Below are 18,564 nucleotides of genomic sequence, written 5' to 3'. Positions count from 1 at the left end.
ATTTCTTTTAATGCATACTTTCTAGAAGTAAAACAGCCAGTAGATCATAGAACATATAGATAATATTTTTATTCCACTGATACATATAATCAGAAAACACATTTCTGTTTATATTCTTAAAAATCAGTTCAGAATTGTAGATGAAGCCACATTCTGTCAGCACTTTTTTCTCCCAAAACCTACAAAATGTAACCAAATCTCAAGCAGCTGTAGGAAGCTGGAGTCTTCACTCCATTTACACTCAGCAGGAGAATTTACAAGAGGTATGGGGATAGTTTCCACATGAAAAAGTTACAAAGAATTTAACCTGTAATGAAAACTCTGATAATCTCCAGGAATGAAAGATGCTTGGATGATGGACTTGGGGTTTTTTTCGTGAGTTCAAAGAATCTGGTTTTTCCTATAAATGCAGGACAGGAATAAGAAAAATCCATGTGGTCATTGTTATGTCTGATAGCCAACAAAAGTTCAAACTTCATCTTTAAGTCATTAAGTGGTGACTGTGGGTGTATTTTAAGACCCTGGTTTAGGCTGCCCGTGCTTGTGATACATTAAAAGCTGAATCTCCTTCACTTATTTATCACCAAGACAGAAACCCTGATGTATAAATAGTAGTTCAATATTCTGTGTGAAGACCATGAACACTTTGATGTGTTCATGAAGAATCCCTAGACAGCATTACATACAGACTGTGACTCAGTGGATTTTAATGAATTGGACATAAAGCTCTGATTTTCCATGAAGCCCTCCTGTTGTCCACAGGCCACCATGGAGTAACAAGAGTGCAGAGGATTTCTTTCTTAGCAGCACTTCACATCTGCAACAGGTGAGCTCTAAAATGCTCTTCAGTGATTCTCCCTTCCTGTAACTCAGACTCATATGTAGACCTCTCCTCTTGAAGGTGAGCTGGACACCAAAACTGACTTCCAAAGATCTGAATTTGATAAACATGGTAGTGCTTCTTTTCTGAGGTAGGTTGGAAGGAGACTGTTTCTGCCAGGATTGCACTCAGTTAGAAGCTAACCGCCATCTACATTGTAAACTACACTCGAGGAAGACACATAGTGAGAGACTTGATGGGAAATCTTGCTAGAAGCTTCAGGAGAAACCCTTAGCTGGAAAGATCCACCAGGGCCAGGCTTAAATTCATGATAAACATAGAGAAATGGTGACTTAATGAATATTTGTTATATTAACCACCTAATACAGCAATAATTTATTAGGAAGCAATAGATACTTAATATACTTTCATTAATGAAACATCAGGTTCATAAGCTGAAAAAAATCTAGCACTAACAAGAAAGAATATCTTAATAGCTATTCATAAAGACCAAAGTAATTTGGGCGTTCAATATCTCCTTCCTGTTGTCTTTCAAATGATGCTGTCTGTACCACAAACATCATTTTATAACTTTGATTAAGACTTAGAGGATTTCTTCATATAAGCCAGGTTAGGTAGAATAAACTGAGAAAGTAATTTTTGGTGGCAGATACGAAGTAATTCTATTTTAAGTGAGATAGTACATATTTATAAGAGATTGTTGTTTCATGATCTTGTTTTTCATTCTTGCTCTTAGACACACAGGTTTCCCACCCTTTCTCCTTAACTTGCACTTGTTCCTACTGAATACTCATCTCTAGTGAGATAATTAATTGTTCTTAATTTTAACTTGTTTCCTGCAGTTATTTTATCCATGACAGAGAAAAGGGTCTTTGGCAACAAATAATGTAATGCTTTGATGGACTAATAGATAAAATACATGCACATTTAATTGTGAGGTATGTTTGCATAATTCTACTCATTTCCATGCCTTTGACAAAGACAGGGACTTATTTAAACATTACAAGAATGGATAAGACTATACTATCTGGTCTTTAGTTTCTTGATTTTCTAAACCATAGTGTTACTGTTCTTAGGTATTGCCACACTGGACAAATGATGAAGGCCATCATTTACAACTTTTCAGGTTCTAGTCCAAACATGCCTTTGGAGCATCATCCATTCCTTAAAGCATTCAAATTTGAAACAGTATATTTCATCAAATTTGAAACATGCATTCCATCTCTTCTTCCTTCATTAAAAAGTTGTTCTTTGGCTTGGTGAGATTACTCAATGGGCAAGTCTTCTACCACAAAAGCAAGGGGACTTGAGTTTGAATCCCTAGCACTCATATAAATACCATGTGGGCATTGCAATCCCATGCCTGGGATGCAGAAGTAAGGGATACCCCAGAGTAAGCTGGTTAGCTAGAACAGACAAATGGGAAACTTTCTGGTTTAAGAAAGACAGCTTGCTTCAAAATATAAGGTAGAGAGAAATAGAAGAAGATACCCAAGGCCAACTGGTTCCTATAACTGCCCCCACACATGACTACACATGCAGGCAAAAAATTGTAGACACATGCAGACATGCCATGCATACATACACATGCCAAAAAATGTTCTCAGAGCATCCAATTCTAGATCCGTTTTGATCTTCTTCCAGATTCCAGAATCTTGCTCCTCTGATGAAAGTGCTATTAATAAGTACAGCACTTACTTAAAATTTGTTTTTATCCCTGATCTCCACAGATGTAGATATCTTTCATTTCCTTCTTGCATTATAACATTATTTCTGAAGCCAACCATCACTTGTGGCACCAGTGACCACCAGAGCCATATGCACACCTTGTACCAATTGGGAACAGGTAAGGCCCCAATCTCCAGACTGGTCAGCCCAGTTCTCTAGTCCCTAGAGGCACCAGAGGCACATTCTATGCCCTTCCACTGTCAGTCAGTGCAGCCCCAGACACCAAAGAGCAGCCTCCTTCCATCCCCAACCCCTCACCAACCATCCCCTGAGGTACCAGCAACCACCTGAGCCATACATGGGCTCCTGGACCAATTGGGAAGAAAAACCACAGGAGCCAGAGGCCTCACCTGCACCAATTGGAAGAATAGTGACCCAGAGTTCCATTTCTTCAGATTAAAGGAAGAAATGGGTAGATGGCAGGGTAAGAACACATGAAACAACATAAAGAACAATGTGGTACTAGCAGAATATCAAGAAGAAAATGACCTTAAAAACAACTTTATGGATATGATAGAGGCCATAAAAAAGGAAATGCAAAATTCCCTTAAAGAAATGGAGGAAAAGACAATCAATAAATTGGAGGAAATCAGAAATCTCTTAAAGGAAGTCAAAAAACCCAAGCAAAAACAACCAAACAGGTGAAGGAAACAGTTTGAGGGAATTCAAGAAAAGGAAAATCTGAGTAAATGAACAGAAACTACAGACACAAGCATAACCAACAGAATACAAGGAAGGAATAGAAGAGAGAATCTCAGGCATTGAGGATACTATACAGGAAATAGATTCATCAGTCAAAGCAAATGTTAAATCCAGAAAATTTTTAACATAAAATATCCAAGAAATTTGAAATACCATGAAAAGACCAAACCTAAGAATAATAGGGATAGAAGAAGGAGAAGAATTTCAGCTCAAAGGCAAAGAAAATATATTCAACAAACTTCTAGAAGAAAACTGTCCCAACCTAAAGAAAGACATGCCTATGAAGGTACAAGAAGCATAAAGAACACCAAATAGACTGAACTACAAAAATAAAGTCCTCTTGTCACTTAATAGTCAAAACATTAAACATACAGAATAAAGAAAGAATATTAATAGCAAAGGGAAAAGATCAAGTAACATATAAAGGCAGACCAATCAGAATTACACTCGACTTCTCAATGGAAACTCTGAAAGCCAGAAGGTCCTGGACAGACGTGCTGCAAATACTAAGAGATCACAGATGCCAACCCAGACTACTATACCCAGCAAAGATTTCAATCACCATAGACAGAGAAACCAAGGTATTTCATGACAAAACCAGATTTAAACATTACATCTCCTTAATTCCAGCTCTATATAAATTACTAGAAGGAAAACTCCACCCAAAGGAAGCTAGTTGCAAGCACCAAAACACAGGCAATAGATAACCTCACACCAGCAAATCCCAAAGAAGGGAAACATATACACACTACCATCAAAAAATAACAGGAATTATCAAACACTGGCCATTAATATCCCTTAATATCAATGGACTCAATTTGCCTATAAAAAGACACAGGCAAACAGAATGGATACGAAAACAGGATCCATCCTTCTGTTGCATACAAGAAACACACCTCAACTTCAAAGACAGACATTACCTCAGAGTAAGGGGTTGGGAAAAAAAACTTGCCAATCAAATGGACCTATAAAACAAGCTAGTGTAACTATCCTAATATCTAAAAAAATAGATTTCAAAGTAAAATGAATCAAAAGAGATGAAGAAGGGCATTTCATATTCATCACAGGAAAAATCCATCAAGATAAAGTCTCAATTCTGAACATTTATGCCCCAAATACAAGGGTACCCACATTTATAAAAGAAACATTACTAAAGATCAAATCACACATCAAACCCCACACACTAATAGCGGGAGACTTCAACATCCCTCTTTCACAACTGGACAGGTCTGCTAGACAGAGACTTAACAGAGAAATAAGGGAACTTACAGCTGTTATGACTCAAATGGACCAGCAGACAACTATAGAAAATTTCACTCAAACAAAAAACTATATACATTCTTGTCAGCACCCCATGGAACCTTCCCAAAAGGTGACCACATACTCAGTAACAAAACAAAAACTTGGAATAACCCCCTATATCTTATTGGACCACCATGGTTTAAAGCTAGAATTCAACAACAACACAAAATGCAGAAAGTCTACAAACTCATGAAAGCTGAACAATGCTCAACTGAATCACCACTAGGTCAAGGAAGAAATAAGAAAGAAATTAAGGACTTCCTGGAATTTAATGAAAATGAATGCACAACATACCCAAACTTATGGGACACTATGAAAGCAGTGTCAAGAGGAAAGTTCATAGCACTAAGGGCCTACATAAAGAAGCTAGAGAAATCTCACACTAGTAACTTAACAGCACACCTGAAAGAGCTAGAACAAAAAGAAACGAACACACTCAAAAGGAGTAGATGGCAGGAAATAACCAAACTAAGGGGTGAAATCAATAAAATAGAAACAAAAAGAACAACACAAAGAATCAATGAAATATCCAGGCAGTGGTGGCACATGCCTTTAATCCCAGCACTCAGGAGGTAGAGCCAAGCAGATCTCTGTGAGTTCAAGGCCAGCCTGAGCTATAGAGTGAGTTCCAGGAAAGGTGCAAAGCTATACAAAAAAAAAAAAAAAAATCCTGTCTTGAAAAACAAACAAACAAACAAAAAAAAAATCAATGAAACAAAGAGTTGGTTCTTTGAGAAAATCAACAAGACAGAAAAAACTTTATCAAAACTAACCAAAAAGCAGAGAGAGAATATCCAAATTAACAAAATCAGAAATAAAAAGGGGGATATAATAACAGACACAGAGAAAATCCAGAGAATCATTAGGTCATACTTCAAAAACCTATACTCCACAAAATTGGAAAATGTAAAAGAAATGAACAATTTTTTTGGATAGGTACCACATATCAAAAATAAATCAAGATAAGATAAACAGTTTAAATAGGCCTATAACCCCTAAGGAAATAAAAGCAGTCATCAAAAGTCTCCCAACCAAAAAAAAAAAAAAAAAAAAAAAGCCCAGGATCAGATGGTTTCAGCACATAATTCTACCAGATTTTCAAAGAAGAGCTAATACTAATACTCCTGAAATTGTTACAAACAATAGAAACAGAAAGGAACATTGCCAAACACTTTTTATGAGGCCACACTTTTCCTGATACCCAAACCACATAAAGACACAACTAAGAAAGAGAATTATATACCAATCTCCCTCATGAACATTGATGCAAAAATACTCAATAAAATATTGGCAAACTGAATCTAAGAACACATCAAAAACAAACAAACAAACAAAATAATCCACCATGATCAAGTAGGCTTCATCATAGAGATGCAGGGATGGTTCAGCATATGAAAATATGTCAATGTAATCCACCATATAAACAAATTGAAAGAAAAAATCACATGATCATCTCATTAGATGCTGAAAAAGCCTTTGACAAAAATCTAACACCCCTTCATGATAAAGCTCTTAGAAAGACCAGGGATACAAGGAACATATGTAAACATAATAAAGGCAATATACAGCAAGCAAATAGCCAACTAAATGGCAAAAAACTCAAAGCAATTCCACTAAAATCAGGAACAAGACAAGGCTGTCTACTCTCTATATACCTATTCAATATAGTACTTGAAGTTCTAGCTAGAGCAATAAGACAACAAAAGAAGATCAGGTAGATACAAATTGGAAAGGAAGAAGTCAAACCTTTACCATCTGCAGACTATATGATAGTATACATAAGTGACCCCAAAAATTCTACCAAGAAACTCCTACAGCTGAAAAACACTTTCAGTAATGTGGCAGAATACAAGATGAGCTGAAAAAAAAAGATCTGTAGCCCTCTTGTATACAAATGATAAATGGCTGAGAAAGACATTTAAGGAAATGTTCAACATTCTTATCCATCAGGAAACATCATCCTTTACAATAGCTACAAATAATATAAAATACCTTGGGGTAACTCTAACTAAGCAAGTGAAATACCTGTATGACAAGAAATTTAAGTCTTTGAAGAAGATAACAGAAAATAAAAAGTTCTCCCATGTTCTTAGATAGGTAGGATCAACATAGTAAAAATGGCAATCTTACCAAAAGCAATATACAGATTCAATGCAATCCCCATCATAATTCAATTTAATTCTTTAAAGGTCTGGACCTTTAAAGAACAATACTCAACTTCATATGGAAAAACAAAAAAATCCAAGATAGCCAAAATTACCCTATACAATAAAGGAACTTCCAGAGGCATCATCATCCCTGACTTCAAGCTCTACTATAGAGTTATAATAATAAAAACAGCTTGGTATTGGCATGAAAACAGACATGTTGATCAATAGAATCAAATTAAGAATGCTGATGTTAATCCACATACCTATGAACACCTGATTTTTGACAAAGAAGCCGAAAATTATACAACGGAAAAAAAGAAAGCATCTTCAACAAATGGTGCTGGCATAACTGGATATCTACATGTAGAAGATCAAATAGATCCATATCTATCATCATGCACAAAACTCAAGTCCAAATGGATCAAAAACCTTAACATAAATCCAGTTACACTGAACCTCATAGAAGAGAAAGTGGGAAGTAGCCTTGAACACCTTGGCACAGAAGACCACTTCCTAAATATAACACCAGTAGCACAGACACTGAGAGCAACAATTAATAAGTGGGACCTCCTAAAACTGAGAAGCTTCTGTAAGGTGAAGGACACTGTCAATAAGACAAAAAGGCATCCTACAGAATGGTAAAAGGTCTTCACCAACCCCACATCTGATAGAGGGCTGATCTCCAGAATATATAAAGAACTCAAGAAACTAGACAGCAAAATATCAAATAATCCAATTAAAAAATGGACTACAGAGCTAAACAGAGAATTCTCAACAGAAAATCTCCCAATGCCCGAAAGACATTTAAGGAAATGTTCAACATTCTTAGCCATCAAGGAAATGCAAATCAAAACGACTCTGAGACACCATCTAATGCCTATCAGAATGGTTAAGATCAAAAACACAGATGACAGTTCATGTTTAAAAAGATGTGGAGAAAAGAGAACATTCCTCCACTGTTGGTGGGAATGCAATCTTGTACAGCCACTCTGGAAATCAGTATGGTGGTTTCTCAGAAAGTTGGGAATCAACCTACCTCAAGACCCAGCAATACCACTCCTGAGTATATACCCAAAATGCTCAACCACACCACAAGGACATTTGCTCAGCTATGTTCATAGCAATATTATTTTTAATAGCCAGAACCTGGAAACAACCTAGATGCCCTTCACCTGAAAAATGAATAAAGAAAATGTGGTACATTTACACAATGGAGTATTATGAAGCAGTAAAAAAAACAATGTCGTCATGAATGTGTAGGCAAATAGATGGAACTAGAAAAAAAATCGTCCTGAGTGAGGTAACCCAGACCCAGAAAGACAAACACAGTATGTACTCACTCATAAGTGAACATTAGACACAAGGCAAAGAATAACCAGGCTATATTCCACAACCCTAGAGAAGCTAAGTAAATAGGAGAACACTAAGAAGGACACACATGGATCACCCTAGGAAGGGGAAAGGGTTAAGATCTCCTGAGTAAACTGGTAGGGAGGAATAGAGGGGAGAGTATGGGAGGAGATAGGAGGTGGGAGTTTGTGGGAACATGGGGGAGAGATGGGGAGGGAGAGCAATGAAAGAAATATCTTGACAGAATATACCATTAAGGGAATGGGGAGAAATCTACAGCTAGGGAAAACCCCAGGAACTTATAAGATTGTCCCCAGCTAAGACTCATTGCCGTAGTGGAGAGGGTGCTTGAACTAGCCTTCCCCTGCACTCAGATTGGTGTCTACCCTAATTGTCATTATAGAACCTACATCAAGTGACTGATGGAAGCAGATGCAGAGACCCACAGTCAAACACGGGCCAAGATCCTGGAGTTCAGATGAAGAGAGGGAGGAAGGATTATAAGAGCAAGGGTGGTCAGAATCATGATGGGAAAAACCACAGACATAGCTGACCCAAGCTAGTGGGAGCTCATAGATTCTGGACTGACAGCTGGGGAGCCTGCATGGGACCGAACTAGGCCATCTGAATGTCGGTGAAAGTTGTGTGGCTTGATGTGTTTGTTAGGTCCCCTGGCAATGAGATCATGATTTATCCTGGGTACATGAACTGGCATTTTAGAGCCCATTTCCTATGGTTCGATCCCTTACTCAGCCTTGATGCAGGGGGGAGGGGCTAGGTCCCACCCCAACTTGGTATGCCAGCCTGTGTTGACTACCCAAAGGAGGCCTTACTCTCTATGAGGAGGAGTGGGGGTGAGATGGGGGTAGGTGTGGGGGGGGCAGGAGAAGAGGATGGAGGGGAAACAGAGGTTGGTATGTAAAAGGAAAGAAAATATTTTTTTAGTTCTTATTTTTTTAAATAAAAAATTATAAAACTTCCAAAAGCATATTTTTTTCAATCACTGAAAACAAAAACAAACAAACAAAAGAAAACATTCTTTCCAGGTCCAAGCATTACTTACTGTTCAAGCATTTATGCTTCTTCCAGAAAGAAAAAAAAAAAAATCTCACTAGGTCTTTGCCACTCAGCTGAGTGAGCCCAGACTCAGCTTCAATTGTCATTTGAATGAGGCTCTAGAATATGAAAAACTTGTTTAAAAAAGAAGTGGCTGATAGAGAGTCTCCTTAATCCTACAAAATTTTGTTTCCTTTTTAGAAGAAAAAAAAAATCAAAGTTTATTTTTAGTAAGCAAGGAAGTCAATGTGGAAAGTGTGTCGTATAAATGGGCTCCCAAACTCCATTTGAAAAGGAACACCATTTGAATCTTCAACAAGCCTCTATATGATTGAAAGAAGCTGAAAAACTCCATGTTGAAGAAAAATCCTGGAAAACAATCCTAATTGACACCAAAGACAGAAAATGGTGATGTTGCTTAAAATAAGTCTCTGATAAAGCAATAATAAAAGGCTTGAAAGGCGACCAGTTAAAAGCAAAAGAGTTAAAGGTACCCATTAAGGAAGCAAATCATGAACTATTATCTCCCTGCTGCAACTCTGAGTCTCTAGTCACAGCCCACAATTGCTATGTATATGCACATACAAGTATATGCATGCCCACAAATATTTACACACACATACACACAGATTCACACACATTGGATGAATGTTACCAATGCCCTAGAAATCTGTATAAAACTGTGAACACAAGGGTAAGATGAAATGTGCTTGATTGTCTAGCTTTTTAGTTGCTGTTATGCTGGCCCAGTGATTCATGCCTGTAATCCCAGGACTCAGAAGACAGAGGCAAGAGCATTGTTCACAGTTCAAAGCAAGCCTACAGAGTAAGACACTGCCTCTCAAACAAGACAAAATATAAATTACTTTTGAATGCATTATAACATGAATTAATTTATATTGAGCTCTTGGATTATTTTTGAACTTCCTTTTTTCCTTTTGCTAAAAAAGAAAGAAAAACCTTGCTTTCTCAATGCAAAGAAGATAAACTATACATTTCCTCTAAACCCCCAGAAACATAGGCTTGCTTTAGAGATTATAAAGTATATGTCTGACTGCCACCAGCATGCAGTAAGGTTTAGTATCACCTTGTCAAAGGGATATGCATGTGCGTATGCACCTGTGAGTGAGTGCATATATAAAGGTATATCAATATGAATGTGCATGTGCATACACATGAATATGTTTGCAATATGAGAGAGTACATTAGAGAATTCTTCCTAAGAAGAAAATGGAAAATTACTGGCCTTCATGGAAACTAAAAATAAAAACTTAATATGGAAGGACTTTTTATAAACAGAAACATCTTACTATATGTTGTTCTACTCCAAGAGTTCATAGCACACAGATTCCTAAGCCTTGTTGAAGAACACATGTCTCTAGAAATATGAGAATTTCTACTATGGTAGAAATGAGACATCTATTACTTATGTCTTGTTTGCCAAGGCCTGTGACATTTGATGATATTGTGAATGTCCTAGAAATAGTAAGCTATCTCATGCATATTCACACTGGAAAATGTACTCACAAATATTCCAGTCTGTTGTCCCCATCTGCGTGTCTTTTCCTCTGACATAAGTGTCATTGGCTTCATTTTATTTCTTCTCTTTTTTAAGACCTTATTTTTATTTTTAATTTGTGCATGTGTGTGTGTGTGTGTGTGTGTGTGTGTGTGTGTGTGTGTGTGGTGTGTCTGTGTATGTGCATGTGAGTATAATGCCTGCAGAGGCCAGAAGAGGATGTTGTATCCTCTGAAGCTGGAGTTATTGGTAGCTGTGTGTTGCCCAACATGAGTGTTATCTGACCATGGTTCACCTGCAAGAACAGTGCATGTTCTTAACTGCTGAACCCTCTCTACAGCCCTCATTGTCTTTATTTTACTGAAGCTCCATGGAGGAGCCAAACAACTTTCCATTTTAGTAGCCAAGCATTAAAAAACAGTACTTTTGGTTAAAACCATGGTTGCACCAATTACTAAGTTTGTAATACAAGCCAAAAATGTGTACTTATTCATGCCTCAGTTTCTTTGCAGTACAAGTACCTACATATGTAAATGGTCAAATTGATATAATCTAGGTCCATCTGAGTCATAAGCTTCTGGGAATTCCTCTGGAGTTTATATTGATTGTATTAATTGATGTAAAAGACTCAGCTGTGATAGGACCATTATCAAGGTAAAGATGCTACAACTGTCCTCTGTTTCTTGACTATGGTTGTGATACAACCAACTGCTTCAAGTCCCTACTGCCTTGACTTCCCTGCTGTGATAGACTGGAACCCTGAACTGTGAACTAAAATAAGTCCTGAGTCTCCTTTGATTTGCTTTTGTTGGGATATTTCAAGATAGCAAAAAGGAAAGAAGCCAAGACAGTACTACTTACAACATTATTATGAGTTCAAAGTGAATTAATAAATGTGAATGGTTAAGAAAAGTCTGGTGCAAACTAAGCTCTAATAAAAATATATACTTATTATTACTATTACTGTTATTGTTGTTGATGCTGTTGTTGTTAATTGGGGCAAGCACTAGATATTTTGATTCCTAGTCCTATATGCTTCATAGAGGTAAAATGATATACATTGCCTTGGTTAGTACTACAATGTATGAAAGTATTTGTTTTCAAAGTAAAAAGTCTTAGATAGTAGGCACTCAACAAAATATGCATAAAATGTCTCTCATATAATGATGGGTGGTGAAGACAGAACAGCAAGAAAGACAGACCTATATTCTCCTCTCAGCTGAAACTCTTACAGTCTATAAGAGACTTATTTGTTGACCTTAATCAAAGAGAACAATGGTCAAAGCTTTGGAATTTTATGACATCATTCTTCAGCATAAACATCAAGTATGTGCTTTAAGGGTGGTTTGCGTGAGCTGATGATCTTAACTGAAAATCTCTGAAATACTTAAAGAAAATTTAAGTAGAGAACAAGGCCACTAAATCAGTAACTACATCTTGGCAATATAAATTTCTCAAAGTTCATTTCTCCGCCTGCCAAGGTATTTAGTTCTTTCATCAATTAAAACTTGCAGCAAGAAAATGTGGTCCTTCCAAGAGGTAGGATCTTTCAGATGGCTTTTCTGGAGGCTTGTTGCTGATTGCTTCAAAGATGGGTAAAAGGAGTGTGGAGGAGTGAGCTCCAGAATCTCTCTGGATCAAGATGAAATAGTCAAGAGTGTAAGAGAAATGGCGGCAAGTGCCCCTTCCCTGTCTTGGACAAGCGTGCCTTCTTTGCTCACTAACAATCCACTGTTGAGTGCCACGGTGCTGTTTCATATCAAGATTTCAAAAACCATTACAAGCTGTGTAGGTATTGGAGGCTCAACCAGATGTGATGAAGTTTCCATTGTTCTACTTGGTGCATGGAAAATATTACTAATGGCTGGTGTCAGGGGAAGCTTAACTGACCCCAACTGGCCAAACTCATCTGGGTGCATTTCTTTAAATCAGAACCTTTAAATACTCTCTCCTGTTATTGCACAACCCCCTCTCCTGTTTTATGAGATGTTGGACTATATAAAGCTCACTTTAGGCAAAGGGGAAATTCCATGACTGCATGAACAGGTGGGCTGGGGACCTAGGAGAGGGGCAGAATCTCTTTGCTGGAGTCTGAAATGTATTTACAGGTAATGGTTGACTGTCTTCAGGCATAAAGATAAAAGACTGAAAAATTCCTTCCAGTCTGTGTTCCTGCCATTAACTGCACAAAGATTACAACACTTCACAGACCAAACTGAGTCAAATTTCACCTTCTATTATGATTTTTATTCATTGTCTCTGACACAGCAGCTGAAAAACAAGAAAGTAGTCAGGCTAAAGAGAGAAAAGACCTTTACAAAATAGACCTTCCTATTTATCTAAGAAATATTTGACTTCCACAGACGTAATGTAGTACAGTTTCCAAAGCAATGCAGACATAGACCTATTCTTTTCGTTTAAAAGACTTCACAATGGAGCAGGGTTTTCCTCATGTTCTATGACTTTCATGTGTTAAAAATGTCCTTCATCACCTTTTATAAATTGATGTTTTCTCCAATATTGAGTTTATCAAGACAAGGAGTTGAGAATTAACTCAAAGGAAAGGAAAAATAATAATGGCTAATGTCTTCACCTGAACTCTCTTTGTTGGAAAGACGAGGATGGAGACCCCTGAGCTTGTTGATACTTAAAACTTCACCTTCAAACTCAGTTTAAGAAGTCAGACCATGTGCTAGGGAGATGGCTCAGTGTGTAAAGTGCCTGCCATACAAGAATGATGACCAGATTTTGATCCCCAGATTTTGAAGTAAAAGGCTAAGTATGGTGCTGAGCACTTGTAATCAGAGCTGGATAGGTGAAGACATACAGATCCCAATGGCTTGTTGTACAGCCAACCTAGCAAAGTCAACAGGATCTAGGTAAAGGTATGAGACCCTCTTCTCAAAGCCACAGTGAAGAATAACTAAGAAAGACACTAGATGTTGATCTGTACCACCTTCTCCTTCCCTTTCTCCCTCCCTCTTTCTCCCTGCCCCCATGTACATATACACACACATATTCACACAAAAATTAGGCCAATAAAATGTGATGATGATTTCAGAAATGAACAGTGCTTTACTGAGCTCCTTACCACAAACACATATCTTAGATGGCTGCTGGTTAAACTAGATTTTATTAAAGGGAATTCTGGACCTTCTTACAACTAGCTTCTAAGTGTTTCTTGATCATTTTTTTTTTCAAATACTAAACAAAACCCAGACATACCTGGATCCTGGAAGCTTGTTTTATATTATACATATGACCAGCAGATCACTAATGGAAACTGTGTCAAAGAACATCTCTATGGAGGCTTTCTTTGTGTGTGCAGTCTCCCTTCTGATGTCCACTTCCTATATTTGCACTGGCATTTTAGTTGTTTGTGTTAACAAAGTGAGTCCCTGCAAACAATGCACCTTGCCAAATTAGGTAGTGCCTTAGAGACTTGCTTCATTATTATGCAAAGTAATAGAGCAAAAGACAGGGGGAAGAAATAGAGTGTCCACCCAGAGAGAAGCATCATCAAGCTGAAAGAACTGAACATCCTCACAAGTGGTTGGTCTGGATTTCACTGAGTCCTCCAGTGTTTAGAAATGACTGAAAAACCAAGGTTTCGGAGCCTGGAATAAATTTAACACTTCAGGGAATAAATGAATGTTGAATGAAGGGAAGCCTTCCTCTAAAGTACTGTGAGCAATTCCCAGAACATGCTGCTGTCAGGGCTCACTGCAGAAATATGATGGGACTCCTAATTTGCTTTAATTAGGAAAAGTAAACACCACCCTCAGCATGTCATCGTGTTTATATAGGAATCCAACCAGCTGACTGTCTGCTGGCACAGCCCTGGAACCACTCAGTTAAATAGTAGGGCACAATTGCTTTTTATGAATGAAATGCCATTAGGATGAAGCCAGAAGGTTTTGTTTTGTTTTGTTTTTTTGTTTTTTCATGTTTCATTGGCTGTGACCATGCAAGGACAAGTGACCAAACACTGCACTTTCCAGTTTTAAGCTAACCAATAATCATTTGCTTGGCTAAAATATTTCAAGTCCTTCTTTGAAAGCATCAACTTCTTTGTTTACAAAGCATCCCATTTTGTAAAACTAAGACAACAGCGTCTCATGACCTTAACAGAAGGGACCCTTGTTAGGGGTTATCCTAGAATCAAAACATTGCTAAACTTTTTATAAAGCTCGAGGAAAACCTTGAAAGATTTCTTTGTGTCACAGATTAAACAGTGATTCACATTTCAAATGACATTGTTGAATATACAGACCTTCTAAGCAGCTTTGAGTCAAGTATCGTTTTGTTGCTACACCAACAAATCAAGAATCATAACTTGTATGTATGTGTGTAGATACACGTGTGTTGCCGTGTGTGTGTGTGTGTGTGTGTGTGTGTGTGTGTGTGTGTGTGTTTCTGTGTGTGTTTCTGTGTGTCTGTGTGTTTAGGCAGAGGATAACTTCAGGCTTATTTCTCAGGTGTCTACCTGTTTTAGGAGACATAATCTCTCACTAGCCTGGAATTCATTAAGTAGGCTGGGCTGCCTGGCTTGTAAGCCCCAGGAATCCCCAGTGCTGGGATTCCAAGCATGCACCATCACACTTGGCTTTTTTTTTTTTTAATGTGGTTCCTTGGCATCAAATTCAAAGTCCTCATGCTTGTCAGGCAAGCATTTCATTTACTGTGTCTCCCCAGTACCTATACAATTCTACATAGGACACTGGGGAATGAATGCAGGTTCTGTGAAGTAGTCAACCATTGAGCTGTGTCTCCAGCCATGGATCAAAGTTTGTAGCATTCAGGGAGAAAATTGATTAATTTTAAAGTAAACTACCACCACTGGTATCAAAACTGTGCCTCATGTTGAAAATCTGGGAACAGTTTCTGCTTCATGTTATCCTTTTATTAACTGGATTTAGGAGTGTGACAAATGATAGCCTTCCATATCTCATTTTTTAACATGAGAGTTGTAACATTTTCCTTGAGCATAAATTTGTTACAACTCAAAGATCTATCTATCAACTTAATGAATTTAGCCACATCTTGCAGAATAATACTCCAGTCAAGAGTGGACCATGTATATCACAAGGATCATGGAGATTGTATCTTTTATCAATGCCCCTGCTGTTCTTAGTTTAAATACACTATAATATCTATACTACACTGAAATTTAGCAAGGAACTAATTCTCAAATACTATCAAGATTGTCAAAGGATGCTTGACAATATTTTTCCTTTAAAGTTCCTAAGGACCCTTTGTAGCACAAATCTTAAAAGGTCATATTAAATAAAAAACATCGAGCCAGGTATTGGAGTAAATGCTGCAAGATCAGAGAAACAGAACAAGCCACCTTTGACCTCACCTTGCCAATTCCTCAGCTGATCTTGTTTCCTAAAACTGGAAGCCTCTGAGTCCTCATCTGAATGGATCTCAGCTGAACTGCTGCTGAAAGCCTAAAAGCTTAAAAGCTTCTAGTTCCTGGTCCTCACATCTTAATATACCTTTCTGCTTCCTGCCATAACTTCCTGGGATTAAAGGTGTGTGTCACCATGCCTGGTTGTTTCCAGTGTGGCTTTGAACTCACAGAGATCTGGATGAATCTCTGCCTCCAGAAGGCTAGGATTAAAAATGTGTGTGCCACCATTTTCTGGTCTCTATGTCTATCTAGTGGCTGTTCTGTTCTCTGGCCCCAGATAAGTTTGTTAGGGTGCACAATATATTGGGGGACACAATATCACCACAACCATTCATTCATTCATTTAGTGTAGATCAGCACTAAAGAGAGTAAAGCCAACCAAAGCAAAAGCAAGAAAGAGAAATCCAGATGCAACTGAGTAGCTCTCACAGGAAAACAAGTGTAAGATTCTTGATGTCTACATAGTCTTCTGAGTCTATTACTTGCACATGGGCAATGGAGCTGTGTTCACCTTTCATTTTCAAATGTGAGAAAGGCATTTTAAGTATCCATTGCAACAATGGCTAGCTAACACACACTATACACAAGGTCTAGCTGTTATTAGTATTGATATTAGCTCTTCCTGGGTGACTAAGTGCTACCTATATCTCAATACATACATACCTAAAACCAACTCTTTCCCTCTAAAGCATCAGCATTTCTTATGTGTGTCCAACATCTATTCAAGTTTTCATGCTTGAGAAGATCTTGCTTTCTTTTTGCATTCCATCATAGACCTTCTTTCTATACATGTTTCTCTCAATAACTGTCATGTGTCTCTATTGTTTCTTTAGAATTACCTTCATCATTTTCTCTCCTAGTTTATCTCCAGTCTCTCCATGTGGTCAGAGTTATCCTCTCTCCATGCAGTGCACATTACTCACTCAAATACTGGAGCCAGGGTAGAAATGTAGACCTCACCTGAAAACATGAACTGGTGAGATAATAGCCTAGAAACATGACTAGATTTGTTAAATTTGGGTTGATTCCATTTCAATTTTCTATAAATGAGACAATTTACTGAGATAATCAGTTCTTATCTGAAGTCCAAGTATAATTATTGACTGTGCTCCGTTCATTTTCCAAACTTCTTAGTTTGAATAATAAACCACATGATCCCTACACAAATAAGCAGAATTTCATCTTAAAACTAATTATGCCATTTTCCTGAGTAAAATCTTCAACATTTTCTACCAGTTCTTAGAAAAAAAAGTGAAAACTATTTGACCTGATTTTTAAAAACCTTGAATAAACTTTCTAGACTCTGTCTTATTTGCCAGGCTCTTCTTGAGTAAACCTTCGAGCTACCTTACTTTCGAGGATGCTAAACGCATGCTATGATCATCCACATCTTTGTTTGTTCTAATGTCTTAGTTAATTGTTTGTTTATCCCACAGAGTTTAAACTCTGAATGCATGGATGCTGTTTAATTGTTTAGCATTATCCTCTCTGTACACAGTGCATATTAATTACTCAAATACTGCAGTCAGAGCAGAAACGTAGACCTCACTTGCAGATAGAAACCAGAAGTTAAGTAGGAGATGATAGCCTAGAAATATGACTTGTTTGTCAAATGGGGTGACAATTTGGGGTGCTGATGCAGACCAAAAATGAAAATTATAAATAAGGTCTCCAGGAAGTGAAAAATTGAAGCATTCATTATTTGTTTTCTCTTTTATTATTATAGATTCTCATCACAACTATGTTATCAGTAGACAGAAACTAACTATAATACTCCCGGGTTTCTGTGAGTAACAGACACTCAGTAAACTAATATCACAAGTATTGCATCATAACCCTGTGTTTCAGTGCTGTATGATACAGTTTCATAGTATAAAAACTTAATAAAAAGAAAACACAGGAGGTGAAGAAAATCTGCTGCTTATATTATAAGAATTCCATCATAGTTTGGTTTCCTGCTGCTGTGCTAAAATACTTGCAACTTAAGAGAGAAAGGGCTCAACTGGTTCCCAATTCCAGGTTACAGTCTACCATCAAGGAAAGCCAAGGCAGCAGGAACCAAAAGCATCTAAGCCCGTGTTACATCAACAGTCTAAGAGCAGAGAGCATTGGGTGGATGCATGACTGCTAGCACTTAGCTCACATTCTTCACTCTAATGCAGTCCAGAATCCCTTGCCTAGGAAACAATGCTACCTACAGTGGACAGGTCATCCAGTCTATATTTAGAAATATATGTATGTACGTATACATATATTCATGTAAATAACAATTTTTTAAAAAGAACCAATAAATTTGAAAGAAACCAAGGAGGGATGTATAGGAGGATTTGGAGGAAGGAAAGGGAAGAGAAATATAATAATCTCAGAAAAAAAATTTAAAGACTTTTATATATTCCATGAGAAATGCCAGAATATTTATCTTTGGTTTGTCTCTGCTATGGCCCTGATGAGACCATATTTACTTCAATCATTTTCAGACTCCAAACTGCCTTTTATTGGC

Source organism: Onychomys torridus, chromosome 8 (genome assembly GCF_903995425.1).
Source record: "Onychomys torridus chromosome 8, mOncTor1.1, whole genome shotgun sequence".
NCBI classification, from domain to species: Eukaryota; Metazoa; Chordata; class Mammalia; order Rodentia; family Cricetidae; genus Onychomys; species Onychomys torridus.
The sequence above is the reverse complement of the archived record's forward strand: the minus strand, read 5'-3'. Positions refer to the sequence as shown.